Source organism: Scyliorhinus torazame, chromosome 8, assembly GCF_047496885.1.
Source record: "Scyliorhinus torazame isolate Kashiwa2021f chromosome 8, sScyTor2.1, whole genome shotgun sequence".
NCBI classification, from domain to species: Eukaryota; Metazoa; Chordata; class Chondrichthyes; order Carcharhiniformes; family Scyliorhinidae; genus Scyliorhinus; species Scyliorhinus torazame.
In genome coordinates this window covers 187,243,775-187,260,908 of record NC_092714.1, presented here as the reverse complement: position 1 = coordinate 187,260,908, position 17,134 = coordinate 187,243,775, and the positions used below count along the sequence as shown (strand labels likewise).

The 17,134-nt window shown below is 52.3% G+C and overlaps 1 long non-coding RNA gene across 1 annotated transcript; it reads left to right on the top strand.

Moving 5' to 3' along the window:
- Positions 1 to 7,687: 7,687 nt before the first annotated feature.
- LOC140428808 (uncharacterized) lies at positions 7,688 to 14,753 on the top strand. Its single transcript, XR_011948894.1, has 3 exons — positions 7,688 to 7,742; positions 9,535 to 9,732; positions 14,507 to 14,753. It is a non-coding gene; the product is annotated as an uncharacterized lncRNA (long non-coding RNA).
- The last annotated feature ends 2,381 nt before the right edge of the window (positions 14,754 to 17,134 follow it).

Here is a 17,134-nt window from a genome sequence, read left to right as displayed (position 1 = left end):
ACTATGGTCTTTGCCTCAAACATTACCCGCTTCCCCACTAGTATAGCCACCCCCCTGTTTTTCGCATCTAGCCCCGAATGAAACACCTGCCCCACCCATCCTTTGCGCAGTCTAACCGTGTCTATCAGTTTCAAATGCGTCTCCTGTAACATAACCACATCTGCCTTAAGTTTCTTAAGGTGTGCGAGTACCCGTGCCCTCTTTATCGGCCCGTTCAGCCCTCTCACATTCCACGTGATCAGCCGGGTTGGGGGGCTCTTTACCCCCCCCTTGTCGATTAGCCATCCCCTTTTATCCAGCTCCTCACCCGGTTCCCACGCAGCTGTGTCCCCCCCCAGGCGGTGCCCTCCCGCCCCGCCCACCACACCATACCAGCTCCCCCTTCTCCCCAGCAGCAGCAACCCAGTAAATCCCCCCCCCCCCGCTAGATCCCCCACTAGCGTAGTTACACCCCCCATGTTGCTCCCAGAAGTCAGCAAACTCTGGCCGACCTCGGCTTCCCCCCATGACCTCGGCTCGCACCGTGCGACGCCCCCTCCTTCCTGCTTCCCTATTCCCGCCATAATTATCATAGCGCGGGAACAAAGCCCACGTTTCCCTTTTGGCCCCGCCCCCAATGGCCAACGCCCCCAGCTCCTCCACCTCCCTTCCTCCCTCCCCCACAACCTGTGGAAGAGAGAAAAGTTACCGGGTCGCAGGATTAACAACATAAAAATCATCTCTCCCCCCTTTTTCCCCCCTCTTCGCCCCCCATATTCGCCCCACCACATTGTCTCAAACGTTCTTTTTTAATAACCCGCTTATTCCAATTTCTCTTCAACAATAAATGTCCACGCCTCATCCGCCGTTTCAAAGTAGTGGTGCTTCCCTTGATATGTGACCCACAGTCTTGCCGGCTGCAGCATTCCAAATTTAATCTTCTTTTTATGAAGCACCGCCTTGGCCCGATTAAAGCTCGCCCTCCTTCTCGCCACCTCCGCACTCCAGTCTTGATATACGCGGATCACCGCGTTCTCCCACCTCCTGCTCCGAGTTTTCTTTGCCCATCTGAGGACCATCTCTCTGTCCTGAAAACGGAGGAATCTCACCACTATGGCTCTGGGAATTTCTCCTGCTCTCGGTCCTCGCGCCATCACTCGGTATGCTCCCTCCACCTCCAACTGACCCGTCGGGGCCTCCGCTCCCATTAACGAGTGCAGCATCGTGCTCACATATGCCCCGACGTCCGCCCCTTCTGCACCTACAGGAAGACCAAGAATCCTTAAATTCTTCCTCCTCGCATTATTCTCCAGCACATCCAGCCTTTCCACACATCGTTTATGGTGTGCCTCGTGCATCTCCGTCTTCACCACCAGGCCCTGTATATCGTCCTCGTTCTCGGCAGCCTTTGCCTTCACGACCCGAAGCTCCCGCTCCTGGGTCTTTTGCTCATCTTTTAGCCCTTCAATCGCCTGTAATATCGGGGCCAACAGCTCCTTCTTCATCTCCTTTTTAAGCTCTTCCACGCAGCGTTTCAAAAACTCGTGTTGTTCAGGGCCCCATATTAAACTGCCACCTTCCGACGCCATCTTGGTTTTTGCTTGCCTTCCTTGCCGCTGCTCTAAAGGATCCACCGCAATCCGGCCACTTTCCTCTCCTTTTTCCATCCGTATCCAGGGGGGATTCCCTTCTGGTTTACCGCACAGTACTTTTAGCCGTTAAAATTGCCGTTGGGGCTCTTATTAAGAGCCCAAAGGTCCGTTCCACCGGGAGCTGCCGAAACGTGCGACTTAGCTGGTCATCGCCGCACCCGGAAGTCTCGGCCACCGTAACCTTGACGGACACGGGGAGAGGGTGTCCCCCGCCAATGCCACGCGGTGACAGGTGTGCCAGCAGGTGGCAGATGTGTGCCACGGTTTCCCGCCTCATCCGGAGTCTCCTCCTGCATTCCCGGCCCGTGAGGTCCTGGTATGACTGCCGGGGCCGGTACACACGGGACACCCTCGGGTGCCTCCATTGCCGTGGGGCCGCGATGTCCTCCTCCCCCTCCTCGTCCTGTCGGTCAGGTGTCCCTCTAGCCTGGGCGGCTGCCGCCTGTCCTTCTGCGGCAGCCTGCGCCGCCTCTCTGGCACGCTCGTCCTCCTCCTCCTCCTCCTCATCCAGGGCAACGTAATTAGCGGCTGCCGCCACGGCGGCCAACATCGCTGGCTGATCGGAAAACATGACAGTCTGGTGGGGGGGGGGGGAACGACGACATGTCATCATTGCCCATACCCCCTCCTCCCCCCAGCCAGGTGGCATGGACCGCATGGGTCCAACTGTTGGAGGCTGGCACCTGGCCAGGTGGACCAACTCACTTGCCCTCGCACCCCCCCTCCCCGGCACGGACCCCATCCTCCCCGGCACGGACCCCCCCATCCTCCTCCCCGGCATGGACACCCCCATCCTCCTCCCCGGCACAGACCCCATCCTCCTCCCCGGCACGGACCCCATCCTCCTCCCCGGCACGGACCTCCCCATCCTCCTCTCCGGCACGGACCCCATCCTCCTCCCCGGCACGGCCCCGGAGCCCAGCCCACTCTAACCCCCCGCCGCGCACACACACACAAAACCCTACACACACCTCTCCCCCACACATTCAGACTGCGGCCACGCCATCGTCTGTCCAGCGGCCAACCCCCCAGGCCGTCACCCACCTCCGCGCTGGTCGGCGTCAACCTTGAGCACAGGTTGACGCCGATTAAAAGGAGGTTTGATTCCACCGGGTCGGAGAATCGCCGGCGAATCATACAACACCGCCCCAATGCCGGGACGCGAATCTCTACAGGGCGCCACTGGGGCGGGCGTGGTTGGCGCGGCGCCGGTCTGGGAATGCAACGACTCTCCGGCCCAGGCCGGCATGGGCCAGTGCGCCGATTCTCCAGCCCGGATGGGCCGAGCGGCCGTCAACAAAAAGCCGAGACCTGCCGGTGCCGTTCTAACATTCTCTGAGCCGATGGGACCTCGGCGTTGAAGGGTCCGGGGGCGGCCTGTGGGGGTCCGACCCCCGGGGGGGCCTCCGTAGTGGCCTGGCCCGCGAACGGGGCCCACCAATCGGCGGGCCGGCCTCTCTGTCGGGGGGCTTCCTTTTCTCCGCGCCGGCTCCTGTATCTCTGCACCATTTGGCATTGGGGCCGGCGCGGGGAAGAAGACCACTGCGCATGCGCTAGTTGGCGCCGGTCCAACTGCGCATGCGCGGACCCCGGGGCGCCGAGTTCATGCCAGAATCGGCGAGGGCCGCTCCAGCGCCGTGCTACCCCACTGTGGCCCAGAGAATCGGGTCTCGGAATGGGCGCCGATGCTGGAGTAAAACACTCCCGTGTTTATGCCGGTGGCGGCACTTAGCCGCCCGATGGGAGAATCGCGCCTAATTTTCTTGCGACACTGGGTGTCATTCTCCGACCCCCCGCCGGGTTGGAGAATCGCCGGGGGCTGCCGTGAATCCCGCCCCCGCCGGTTGCCGAAGTCTCCGGTACCGGATTATCGGCGGGGGCGGGAATCGGGCCGCGCCGGTTGGCGGGCCCCCCCCGCTGGATTCTCCGGCCCGGATGGGCCGAAGTCCCGCCGATAAATTGCCTGTCCCGCCGGCGTGGATTAAACCACCTTTTGAACGGCGGGACAAGGCGGCGTGGGCGGGCTCCGGGGTCCTGGGGGGGTGCGGGGCGATCTGGCCCCGGGGGTGCCCCCACAGTGGCCTGGCCCGCGATCGGGGCCCACCGATCCGCGGGCGGGCCTGTGCCGTGGGGGCACTCTTTCCCTTCCGCCTCTGCCACGGTCTCCACTATGGCGGAGGCGGAAGAGACTCCCTCCACTGCGCATGCGCGGGAAACATTCAGCGGCCGCTGACGCTCCCGCGCATGCGCCGCCCGGAGATGTCATTTCCGCGCCAGCTGGCGGGGCAACAAAGGCCGTTTCCGCCAGCTGACGGGGCGGAAATTCCTCCGGCGTCGGCCTAGCCCCTTAATGTTGGGCTCGGCCCCCAAAGATGCGGAGCATTCCGCACCTTTGGGGCGGCGCGATGCCCGTCTGTTTGGCGCCGTTTTGGGTGCCAGTCGGCGGACATCGCGCCATTTCGGGAGAATTTCGCCCTGTGTGAGAGGAGGTTTGGACAAATCACTTTGTGAAAACTCATTGGATTATGACCCATTGTCACTTGAAAGCTGTAATAATACAGGCAAAAAATATTTTTTATTGGATCCTCACAGTTGGTCGTATCAGTTCAAGGTCAATTCAAACTGAATAGATTAATCCAAATTAGTTTGAATATCAAAAATAATGCAACCTGGTGATTTTATTCATATAGAGTCATTGCCATTGCAGCACAGAGTAACCCGGCTGGTCCCAGTTCCCAATTCAATCCCTGCAGCCTGGCATGTTTATTTCCTTCAAGTGCCCATTCAGTTTCCTTTTTGAAATCATTTAATGTTTCTACTCCCTCTACCCTCGTGGGCAGTGAGTTCCAGGTCATTACCGCTCACCCCCATAAAAAGTTTTATTCGTCATGTGCTGTGAACGTCGCTGCCTGGGCCAGTTTTATCTGAGTCAACCACATTGCTGTGGTTCTGGAGTCACATGTAGGTCAGACCAGGTAAGGATGATAGACTTTCTTCCCTAATGGACATTAGTGAACCAGGTGTTTTTTTACAACAATCGACAATGGTTTCATGAACATCATTACACTTTTAATTCCAAATTTTTTTTATTGAATTCAAATTCCACTATCTGCCCTGGTGGGATTGGATTGGATTGGATTTGTTTATTGTCACGTGTACCAAGGTACAGTGAAAAGTATTTTTCTGCAATATGCTCAACAGATCATTAAGTACATGAGAAGAATAGGGAATAAAAGAAAATACATAATAGGGCAACACAACATATACAATGTAACTACATAAGCACTGGCATCGGATGAAGCATACAGGGTGTAGTGTTAATTAAGTCAGTCCATAAGAGGGTCATTTAGGAGTCTGGTGACAGTGGGGAAGAAGCTGTTTTTGAGTCGGTTCGTGCATGTTCTCAGACTTCTGTATCTCCTGCCCGATGGAAGAAGTTGGAAGAGTGAGTAAGCCGGCTGGGAGGGATCTTTGATTATACTGCCCGCTTTCCCCAGGCAGCGGGAGGTGTAGATGGAGTCAATGGATGGGAGGCAGGTTCGTGTGATGGACTGGGCGGTGTTCACGACTCTCTGAAGTTTCTTGCGGTCCTGGGCCGAGCAGTTGCCATATCAGGCTGTGATGCAGCCTGATAGGATGCTTTCTATGGTACATCTGTAAAAGTTGGTAAGAGTCAATGTGGACATGCCGAATTTCCTTAGTTTCCTGAGGAAGTATAGGCGCTGTTGTGCTTTCTTGGTGGTAGCGTCGACGTGGGTGGACCAGGACAGATTTTTGGAGATGTGCACCCCTAGGAATTTGAAACTGCTAACCATCTTCACCTCGGCCCCGTTGATGCTGACAGGGGTGTGTACAGTACTTTGCTTCCTGAAGTCAATTACCAGCTCTTTAGTTTTGCTGGCATTGAGGGAGAGATTGTTGTCGCTACACCACTCCACTAGGTTCTCTATCTCCCTCTTGTATTCGGACTCATCGTTATTCGAGATCCGGCCCACTATGGTTGTATCGTCAGCAAACTTGTAGATGGAGTTGGAACTGAGTTTTGCCACAGTGTGTGTACAGGGAGTAGAGTAGGGGGCTAAGTACGCAGCCTTGCGGGGCGCTGGTGTTGAGGACTATTGTGGAGGAGGTGTTGTTGTTCATTCTTACTGATTGTGGTCTGTTGGTCAGAAAATCGAGGATCCAATTGCAGAGTGGGGAGCCAAGTCCTAAGTTTTGGAGCTTTGATATGAGCTTGGCTGGGATTATGGTGTTGAAGGCGGAGCTGGATTCAAACCCAGATCCCCAGAGCATTACCCGAGGGCTCTGGACTTTTAGTCCAGTGACAGTACTACTATGTCACTGCTTCCCTCACATTCCCCTTGCATCTCTTGTGTTGCTCTTTTTAGCCTTAGTCTATTTGCTCTGTTTAGGTCACCTTTGCTCATGAGTCGCCAGGTATCTTTATGATACCGCCACGTGGTTCAAGTTCAGGTTATGATTAATAACACAGCACACCGCTTAGTAAGGATTAAAACAACGGTCATTTATTATATACAACAAGCAATATTAATACCCTAATACTACTATTTATATAATAAACCTATCACTACTGGCCAATACTTAACTTAGGAAGAGCCCACCAGGTCAGGGAAACGAATAGCTTGTCCAATCAAATCTGGCCCGCGGGATTCAAAAGGCTGCTACAGGTCGGTGGCTAGGTGTCTCTACCGGATAGCGATCGTTGGGTTCAAACTTACACTTGCCGGTGGCTGGTCTTGCGAAGGTCTCGAGCAGGCGAAGCGGAGAGAGAGATCTGAACTTGGACCTTCACTTTTATAGGGCCCAGGGGCTTCCCGCTTCCCGGGGCGGCCCTTGACCCTGAGTCCCAAGTGATTGGATCTGTCCCCAATCTCTGGGGTCGATGTGTCCAATGGTGAGGCGATTCCTCGATCGGGGGGTGGTCGCTCACCTGTCTTTGTTTCGGCCACTGCAGGCGCCGACAGGTCTGGCCCGGTATTCAATTGCTAATATGTTGCAATTGTTCCCGGGGATAGCCGATTTAACTGTGGATGTCTGAGTAGATTAGGTGTAAACAGTCCTGAATGCAACTGCGGATACCTGGGTTGATGGGCTGTTGATAGCCCTGAGTATCGATCTGGGCTACGTTCCCCGAGCTGAAGCTGCAAACCTGTCTGCAGCTGCCTGCTTGTGTCTTCTTGGCTGATTTTCCCAGCAGTCTTTCGGGTTAGCCATTTTAAACTGGGTTTTGGCCAGATTAATCGGAACGCAGCCATTTTACATGGCTACACTTGCCAAAATCTGTGCCTCATTTCTTGTACAATCAGCTCATGGGAACAGTTTTTCCTTGTACACTTTATCCAATGTGTCATAACTTTGCACACCACTATCAACTCTCCCCCAATCTTCGTTGCTCCAAGGAGAACATCCCCAGTGCATCCAATTTATCCTTATAACTAAAATCCCCCTTGCCTCAAACTATTCTTCTGCATATTTTCTATAGTCTGACTCCTTCCTTGATGATTTGGCAACAACAGGGTAACTGATTCCCCAGCAACTTGTGTGTATCTTAATTGGAGGAGGTGAAAATGAATATTGATATAGACTGAACTGGTTAATGTACAACAGGTCAGTGAACCAAGTCCAATAGATCATTCACTCCGAAACATAAACTGAACAGTAATCTCAATTATGTCCTTGATGAGAGGTAAGGTAAAGGGGTTAAAAGTTAATCTGCTGTCTTGATAAGCATTTGCTGCGGTACTAATCCCAATGATTTTACAACTGGTTTAATCTGAAGAGGAAAGGACCTTGCTCCATTTTATTGAAAATACTCTCCATTTATCATTTTCCAACTTAATCAAGTTTTACCCCGAGTTGGTGCCAACTTGGTTTTGTTGGCAGCATTGTCCCCTTGAACGCAGAATGCAATGGGTTCAAGTCCCAGTGTCGATCGGAGCACCAAATCTAGGCTGAATCTTCAGTGCCGTAGTGAGGGGAGGTGCTTGTAGAGTGGGAGGTGCAGTGCTTCACAGAATGTGTTAAACCAAGCTCATCCTGCCACCACAACGGGTGTGAGTGATCCTCGAGCATTTTCTTTCCTGTGTTCTGGTAAAGTTCCTCCACAATAAATACAGCTTATTTACCTCGTTTGATGTCTCTGGGACTGTACCGTTTGTGATTTAGCCGTCATGTTTACCCAGTTAAATGATAATGTTATGCTTCAGTTATACAAAGCATTGGTGAGATTGCATCTCGAATACTGTGTGCAGCTTTAGTCTCCTTATTTAAGGAAGGATGTAAATGTGTTGTAGGTGGTTCCGAGGAGGTTTACTTGATTGATACCTGGAATAAGCAAATTGTCTTATGAGGAAAGGCTGGGTTATCTCCACTAGAGTTCAGAAGAGTGAGGGATGACTTGATTGAGAGCCAGACTCTGAAACTAACTGCAAGTCATCAAGCAGCCAAAGTACTGAACACGATCCAGTTTCAAATTTCACCCGAGAACCAACCTCCCAGATATTTGACTACAAGAAATCTCACATTCTGTGAACCCTTCACTTTACAGGCCCTCACGTAAACTTAATATCATTAAATTCACTCAAGAAATGACAAACCTCCCACGTGGGAGACCAGAAATCATAAATCAGAGACTGCGTTAACTGTAATCTGTAAAAGTGCACAATCTTTATCTGTATCGAATGTGTGTGCTCGTGCATGAGATCAAGTATGACATTGTGTTAATTCAGGGTATATCTATGAGAATAAATAACCTTTTTTATTAAACTCATAAAAGCTGACTGCTGAATCATTTAATTGGAATGCACACTCCAAGTGTAAGATAGGACACACCACTTTCCATCCTGATTATGGGCAGTAAGAAAGCAAATGTGTTCTGTCCATGACAGATTTGTGGACTGCATCCAGGGTTTGAATCTATCGGAGCAAACATGCCAAATCTGATTTTGAAGGAAAATTGGAAGAGTGACATAGCTAAATTTTTTTTTTAAATTTTTATTCGTCCATGGGATGTGGGCGTCACTGGGTAGGCCAGCATTTAATGCCCACCCCTGAGGGCAATTAAGAGTCAACCACATTGCTGTGGATCTGGCGTAACATGGAGGCCAGTTCAGGTAAAGATGGCAGATTTCCTTCCCTAAAGGACATTAGTGAACCAGATAATACTGGGGGTATTTAATGACAATCAACATTGTTCAATGGTCACCTTTAGACTTTTAATCCCAGATTTTTATTGAATTCAAATTTCACCATCTGCCATGACGGGATTTGAACCCGGGTCCCCAGAGCATGACTCTGGAGTGCTAGTCCAGTGACAATATCAACTACGCCACTACCTACCCAAAATTGTTGAAACATAAGGGTGAATTCTCCGTTCCGCTGGCAGCGCACCCCCGCTTGTGGGTTTCCCAACAAGGTGGGGTGGCCACAATGGGAAATCCCATTGGCCAGTGGTGGGAACGGAGAATGCTGCCAGCAAGGGCATGCTGCTCAGGAACACATGACTGGGGTACAGGAGAATCCAGCCCATAGTATTCACAAAGCTTACTTTTGTAATCTCTTTTGTCTAACAATAGTAAATAAGATAGCTGATATTGACATTAAAATATTCTGCAATATTTTTGGCTAAATTAGTGTCCCCAATGTTGAGAAAATCATATCTGCATGAACTGCATTTTTTTTTAAATATGGAAGGACACAGTATTATTTGGACAGGTTTGGCAGCATCTGTAGGGAGAGAATAGAGTTACCATTTCGAGTCCAAATAACCCTTTGCTGCCAGACCTGCTGAGATTATCCAACATTTTCTCTTTTGGTTTCAGATTCCAGCATCCCAGTAATTTGCTTTTATCCAGTGTTTAACTCTCTGCCACTTCTCTTCCAGGAATGCCTACCCTGAAGAATGCCTACCCTGCTCTTCTCTGAACTTTGATAAAGGATCATCTGGACTCGAAACGTTAGCTCTTTTCTCTCCCTCCAGATGCTGCCAGACCTTCCAGCATTTTCTCTTTTGGTATTAATTGGACGCTTAGGGCTGGATTCTCCGATCGGCGATGCCAAAATCGCGATCGTCGATCAGCCGGTGAATGCATATCTACGCTGGAATCGGGGGAGGCGCCTTTTTTTCGATGCTCCACCCCCTCAAAGATGGCGTACTCAAGGAGTATGCCGTAGGCCGTCGGGACGGCCTCTGGCTGTAACCTGAGGCCCTCCCCCGATGCTCCGCCCCCAGTGGGCCAAGTCCCCGACAGCGTGGGGAGCGTGTCCTCACAACTTTCGGGGACCTCGCGTGACGGCTGTGGACTCTCAAGCGCCGCCACAGTCGGAGGGGAGCCACTCTGCTGGCAGGGGGGGCTTCAGCGGGGGCTGGGGATACTGGTGGTGGGCAGTCCGCGGGTGGCGAGGGGGATTACAGGGGGCAGTTTTTGACAACCTGGGTCCGCGCACAGCCAGTGCCATGTTGTACGACGCAGCCGAAGTGCGCATGCGCGGCCACGTACCTGGCCATTCGGCGGCCGTATCCACAGGTTTTGAGCCGCAGCTGCTAGCCCCCCACAGGGCGGAAGATCGGTGCGGGGGTGGCGCCAACGTTTTGGTTGTAAGACCAGGCGGATCCTGTGGACATAGCCGCAGAATTGGAGAATTCTTTACAGATGGTCATAAATACACGTAGGACTATCAACAAGCATGCCTTTTTTATGGAATCACATTATTTCAGCTATTTGATTAGCATGGTACTTGGGGGAAATGCAATTATTTTAATTGATGGGGGAAACTGGTTGAAAGGTAAAGGCTAGTGAGTTACTGGAAATAACCTGACAGAGAAGCTTTAAGTTTTGAACCTGTTGTTTTGAACTCCGTTTTGGGGCACAAGCATCAAAGGAAGACTGCCCCAACTTGCTCTCTCCCTGCTTTGCCTGAAATTTCATGTGTAGTTATTAAGCTGCATCCACAGAATCCTCATCCGAGTATAACTTGCCTGCATTTGGAAACTTGCAAAGCTGAGACAATAAGGATTGGTCCAGATCTATATTCTCCATGTCGAAGCACCATTGGTGAGACCTTCTAGACATCTACTTGGACCAGTGGCTCATCTTCCCATGAGAAAGGTCCAGATCAACAGCGTTAAAAGTCTACAAACTTTATCCTTTATCTCATAAAGCATATCCTCCAAACCCCATCTCTGCAGGGACCCTATTCATTTGGCCTTTGTTTGTTTGTGTGTGTATATGTGTGTATGTGCTGGGGTGTTTTTAATAAGGGATAGATAGTTATACTTCCAGAGCACAATTGTGTGTTAACCAGTTCTTGCAACTTGTTTTTAAAAATATATACTTTAATGTAATTAATCAATCATTCTGATTTCATTGAAAGAAGGCTGGTTAAAGTTTATTTTATTCTGGGTCTAACAGCAGTGAAGGTGAACAATTGGCCATTTTGGTGAGTGAACTAAACTTTTAAACTAACAGTGTGACCTAGTGGGTCTAGATAAACTGCACACTTGTACCATCATGGTTATTACAATAACCAAAGAAAAGCCAAAGGTCATAGCTAAGTAGATAGAACTTAATATGCATATTAAAGCACAGAAGCCTGAGGCATTAAGAGGCTGGCAGAGACTCTTGGCCTCATCTCAAACATGAAACAGGCAGGAGACACAGAACCTAAAACAGACCAGGCCAAAATTTGCCTGGAAGAGCTGAAGCTAGAGTTAAAGTTTCAGGCAAAAAAAGAGGATTGTGAAAGGCAGGACAAAAAAAGAGGAGTGTGCCTTAGCTGGATCAGGTGGAGAAAGAATTACAAGCACAAAAGGATAGCGAACAAATGCAGACTGAAGTAGGTAGGGAGAACCTGTCTTTAACTGATGGAAACAGTGCTGGTAATTCACCTAAACCTAGCTCAAAAACAAGGTTTGATTTGTTAAGGTATTCCTGATTGCCTCCAGATTTGAACAAGAGGACGTGGAGCCCTTCTTCGCGGCCTTTGAGAAGCTGGGAGATCAGTTAAAGTGGCCAGCAGAGTTTTGGGACATGATTTACCCACTGCATCACCTCCGGCACTGATGCTGTTGCGTAGGCGAATAGTGGGAGAGGCCAAAACAGGATTCGAGCCAAAACAGTTCGCCATTCTCCCGCCCTGCTCTCGATGGCATGATCAGGATCTCATTCAGAAAGGAAGAGAACCTGATTAAATCTAATTCGCAATCACATTGATCTCATTTGCAGGATTAATCATGTATGCGGCGGCCTCCCAGGAGTCACTCGCTTACCCAGTGAGAAGTCACACAGGCCTCGTTTAGTACGCCTGTACAAAAATGGGGATCTGGCACAATGGATACCGAGGGGGAACGAGAAAGAGAACAGGCAGGATGGTGGAGTTAAGGGCAGTATAAGATCAGCCATGATCGAATGACAGTGCAGACTCGATGGGCCAAATGGTCTAATTCTGTTCCTATATCTTAGGAACCTATGAGGTGAATAGCCCTCACCATTTACAGGCATGCAGCTCAAGGGCATGAGCTGATGCCCTGATGCTGTGAGGAGGGGGGTGCTCAGAGGGCTGGGGTTGTTAGGGAGCTGGAGGGGGCCAGGTCAGGGTTGCCCCTGGGCCTCGGTAGGTGTGGGTTAGAGTTTATAAGGCATTCAAGCCATCTTTAAGTATTGTGGAGACCCAAAGCAAGATCAACCACAGCTGCATCCTGCCTGTCCGACCAAACTCTCACAGGACAGAGCATGCTGCAGCTTGTCTTATGAAAGTCCATTTCATCCCCTTTGAGGTTCTAACAGGGTCTTTGTTTTTAATGTTGCAGTCTGCCTTCTTTTCTACCTTTGTACTTGGGTGTTCGCAATCCATTTCACACCCCATTGACTGAGATCAGCCTCTAGCTTGACAACAGAAGGCTATCACAAAGGAGCCTTGTTAGTTGTGATGGCACTTCACAGTCCCTGAATTCTCAAGTGCCTCCTTGAAGGTACAGGTGGCCTGTCTGAGAGGATGATTTGTGGACAGGATCTCCAACAACATTTTAAAAAAAAAATTTAGAGCAGCCAATTATTTTTTTCCCAATTAAGGGGCAATTCAGCATGACCAATCCACTGAACCAGCACATCTTATAGTTGTGGGGGAGAAACACACGCAGACCGAGGAGAATGTGCAAACTACACACGGACAGTGATCCAGGGCCAGGATTCAAACCCCGGTCCTCAGCGTCATAGTCCCAGTTCTAACTACTTCGCCACCATGCTGCCCCCATGTCCGACAACCTTTGATGCCTGAACAGCGTGCCTGTACTTTAGGAGCGTCAGCACCATAGAGGCAACTGCCATCAATCAAACAGTAAAGAGTGGGGGTTCACCACTGAGGACCTCTTGCGGCCAAAGAGTAACTACCTGAATGAGCAGATGACAACCGAACATGACCTTCCTTTCTTTTAAAATATAAATTTAGAGTATCCAATTAATTTTTTCCAATTAAGGGCCAATCCACCTACCCTGCACATCTTTGGGTTGTGGGGGCGAAACTCACGCAAACACGGAGAAAATGTGCAAACTCCACACGGAGAGTGACCCAGAGCCGGGATTGAACTTGGGACCTCGGCGCCATGAGACAGCAGTGCTGACCACTGCGCCACCGTGCTGCCTCTAACATGACCTTCCTAATGTTGTTGGCAGAGGTCTGGGGTCTTGGGGCTCTTGATATGGGGAGGAGAGAGTTTGCAGGGCGAAGTGTGCCACTACAGCTGGCTATCTGGATGGCACTCTGAGAGAAGGCGGGACAATCATGGTAAGGCTGGGGGATGGTTGGGGGATTTGAGGATCTTGGGATGGAAGACCTAACTGATTGTTGATCTCCTTCTCTAAATCCGTCCAAATACAAAGAAGAATGTTGCCGTAGATCCCGCAGATGTTGCAGCTCTGCTTGTCGCAGCGAGGTGGGCAGACGTTGTCTAAGGCATCAAGGCCAACGCAAGCTGAAGGCTGCACCTGCAGAGGGCCACCACACGCCCTCAAGATCTGGCCACCTATCAGGCTGAGGAAGGGGCCAGAAGGGGAGGCCAGTGATGTGCTGGGGGTATAGGAGTCGATGGTCATACAACAAACTGACAGACAGCATGAGCCGCAGATGAAATGAAAAATGAAAATGAAATGAAAATTGCTTATTGTCACAAGTAGGCCTCAAATGAAGTTACTGTGAAATGCCCCTCGTCGCCACATTCCGGCACCTGTTCGGGGAGGCTGGTACAAGATGAGTGCATCTCAGCAGGGAGACTGTGTGGTACCTGTGCCACAACCTTGAGGTCATGGCACCCCGTGGAGGAGGAGAACACCTGCTCCCAATGGCCCTAAGGGCCATTGCAGCCCTTAATTCCTATGCCACCGGTCATTACAGGGCTTGAGCGGGGACCTGTGTGACATTTCACAATTGTCAGCCCACAGGTGCATCAGTGGAGAATGATGACAACCAGCTTTGCGATGAGCTCTGGTGCTCTGCATCGTTTGACAACATCTGACCCCAGCCCTCGGTAGCACTTTCCACTGTCCACCTGTGTGATCCCTGCATGCAAGCTGGCCATTCCATCACACGGTCCCATCGGATCCCTGAGGTGGCGGTGATGGGGACGGTTGGGGGCGTGGGGAGCCTGGGTCGTTGGGGGTGTGGGGAGATGGGGAGCCTGGGCCACCCGCAGGGTCCACCCATTCCACCCCTCCCCCCCCCAACACCCGCCCATTCCTCCCCACCCCTACAGTCCAGAAAATGCCGGCCTCCCGCTGGCAGGAGGTCCTCCCCGACGCCCTTCACTCGATTCGGTTGCTCCTTTGCACTGCGACTAACGAAACTCTCTTTGCCTTCCCCAGGAAGTCCACCTCCGGGGTTTCGCTCGCAACGTGGCTGGCAGCTCCAGGACCCGTCCTCCTCCGCAAGCACGTGCGGCTACACAAGGCGGACCCGTTGGTTGAGAGGGTACAGCTACTTCACGCGAACCCACAATACGCCTAAGTAGCATACCCCGACGGCCGCCACGGCACAGTCTCCCTCAGGGACCTGACACCAGTTGGGACCCCACACCCTCCCTCCCCCCAGCGTACCCCACCACAGCCCCCGCTCCAGGATGATCCGTCCTCCCCTTGGTCCCACCCGGGGATGAAGATGAGGTCGACCCACTCCCGGAGTCACCGACGACCAAACCGACGCCGAAATCGCCACCAGAACTGCGGCGCTTGCAACGACGGATCAAGGCGCCCGATCGTCTTAATTTGTAAACTTTTCCTTAAAATGTTAAACACCTGAATGTAAATAGTTTTCCACCACCCCCGCTGGACTCTTTTTTAACAGGGGGTGAATGTGGTAGTCACCACTGTTGTATTGTATATACCGCATACGAGGGGTATTACGGTAAGGCCCCTGTACTACTGGTACAGGGGTAGATCCCTGCCTGCTGGCTCCGCCCAGTAGGCGGAGTATAAATGTGTGTGCTCTCCGAGCTGTAGCCATTTCGTCAGCAGCTGCGGGAGGCTACACATCTCTGCGTAATAAAGCCTCGATTACTCTCTACTCTCGTTTCGTCGTAATTGATAGTGCATCACCGCCCGAAGGCGGATCCTGATGGGATGAAGAGCAGCCTCTCCACCCTGTGCCCTGGCCTGACGGGGGGACCTGTTGGAATTCTTGACTCTTGAGAAGGTTAAGTTTGAACTGAGGGGAAGGATGGAGGGGTTCTACAGTTCATGGGCGTTATTCATTATGCACTTTTAAGAACTGGATAACATCGAACTTTAGTTGTGGGGGGTGGTTGGAGGGAGGGGGACTGTGTGTGTTAATGGTGACTATGGGTGATTCCTGATTCCTTTTTGTCATTTGTTGATATGAACATGCGGCTAATGTTTGGGGTTTGGTGGGAGGATGGGATTGTTGTTATTGATATGGGGATTGACATATTTGTTACTGATTATTGTTTATTGTTAGTGGGTGTAGATTTGGGAGAAAATGTGAAAAAGGAGGAGAATAAAAATATTTTTAAAGAAAAGAAACCCCCAGGCCTAGGTGATTCATAGACAAAATCGTTGCCTCCAATGCGAATGCCACCCGTGCGGAGTTGCCCTGGGTGGCATGCATTCTCGACACCACCTCCTGCTGCTGCAAGCGGTTGGACTCCTCCAACTGCGCCTGCAGGTGCTGGATGCTCGCCGACAACGCCTCATGCAGTCCCTGGCTCTGCGACTGCATCTCCACTATGGATAGGACTTTGTTCCAGAAGCTCGAGACCTGTCTGGACGGCAGCTTGGCCCTTGGATCAGACTGCCGTCGGACCGTCAGCCCCCTCGGGACCTCCTACCTCCACCTGCTGTACCTGGTCAACTGTGTGGTGAGCACCAGATAGTGTCCCAGGAGCCTCTTGACCAAAGGGCCCAACCGAGGTGAGTGTCTCTGGGTTGGTGGAGGTGTTGGAGACAGCTGAGATGGAAAATCACTGTCATCCTCCGACCCAAGCTCCTGGATCTCCTGAGTCCCATCTCTGGCAGGTCCTGTAAGACGACATGTATGATTAGACAGCAGACCGGGGTGGGGGGGGGGGGGGGGGGGTCGGGGTTGAGCTGAGTTCCCAACGGCGTGGTTCACTTGTGGTCTCAAAAGTCATGAACCTGGCATTGTGGCTGCTGAGCGAGAGAGGGAGGAGGTAGGAAATGGCGTGGAGTGATTGCGGGCTGCCGGCCCGGACACTGGCCGTGCTGGCTGTGGTGGGGAGGCCCCTGCCAGGGCAGGGGGAAGGAAGGGGGAGGGGGGTAGAACAGGCCAAGCAGCCAGGGTGAATCCCCCACAGACCAAGTACGGGTGAGGGTTAAGGGGGGTGAGGGGGTGCAGGTTGAAGGGGGTGGGGGTGTGTGGGGTGAGGAGGCTGGAGGGTGTGGGGGCACACATGTGTCATGGGGATCCGCAACTAAGCAGGGTCTCACTTGCTTGCCCGCCGCCGACCTCCGCCCCGACGACCTCTCCTCCGGGCCGTCGATCACGTCCAGTGCCCTCTGCTAAGGCATGGTGAGGGGCTGCAGTTCAGGTGGCCGCCCTCCGGCCTTCTCCTGCTCCCGGTGGTTGTGTGTGGCCTTCTCCTGGGGGGGCACGAACAGCGCAACTGTTAGATATTCCAACGCATGCTGCCCAGGGGTTGGGTAGATGGTGACCTCAGTGGCCAGGGCACCCCGCCGTGTTGGCTGGCATGTGGGGCAGGGTGGGGGTTTGGCTGTCCCTGGGCGGGAGAGGCCGGGTTATGTGTTTGTGTGTGGGGGCGAAGGTGGGAGGTGGGTAGCAACTCACCCTGGCCGCCCTGAAGAGGTCGTGGAGTTTCTTCCTGCGCTGCATGCCAGTCCAGGCAATGTTGCCACGGCGCTGACCGCCTCTGCCACCTGCGCCCAGGCACGGCGAATGGCGGTGCCAGGTGGCCTTTTCATCTCCACGGCGCCCATGAGGGCCTCCAGCTCATCATTCCT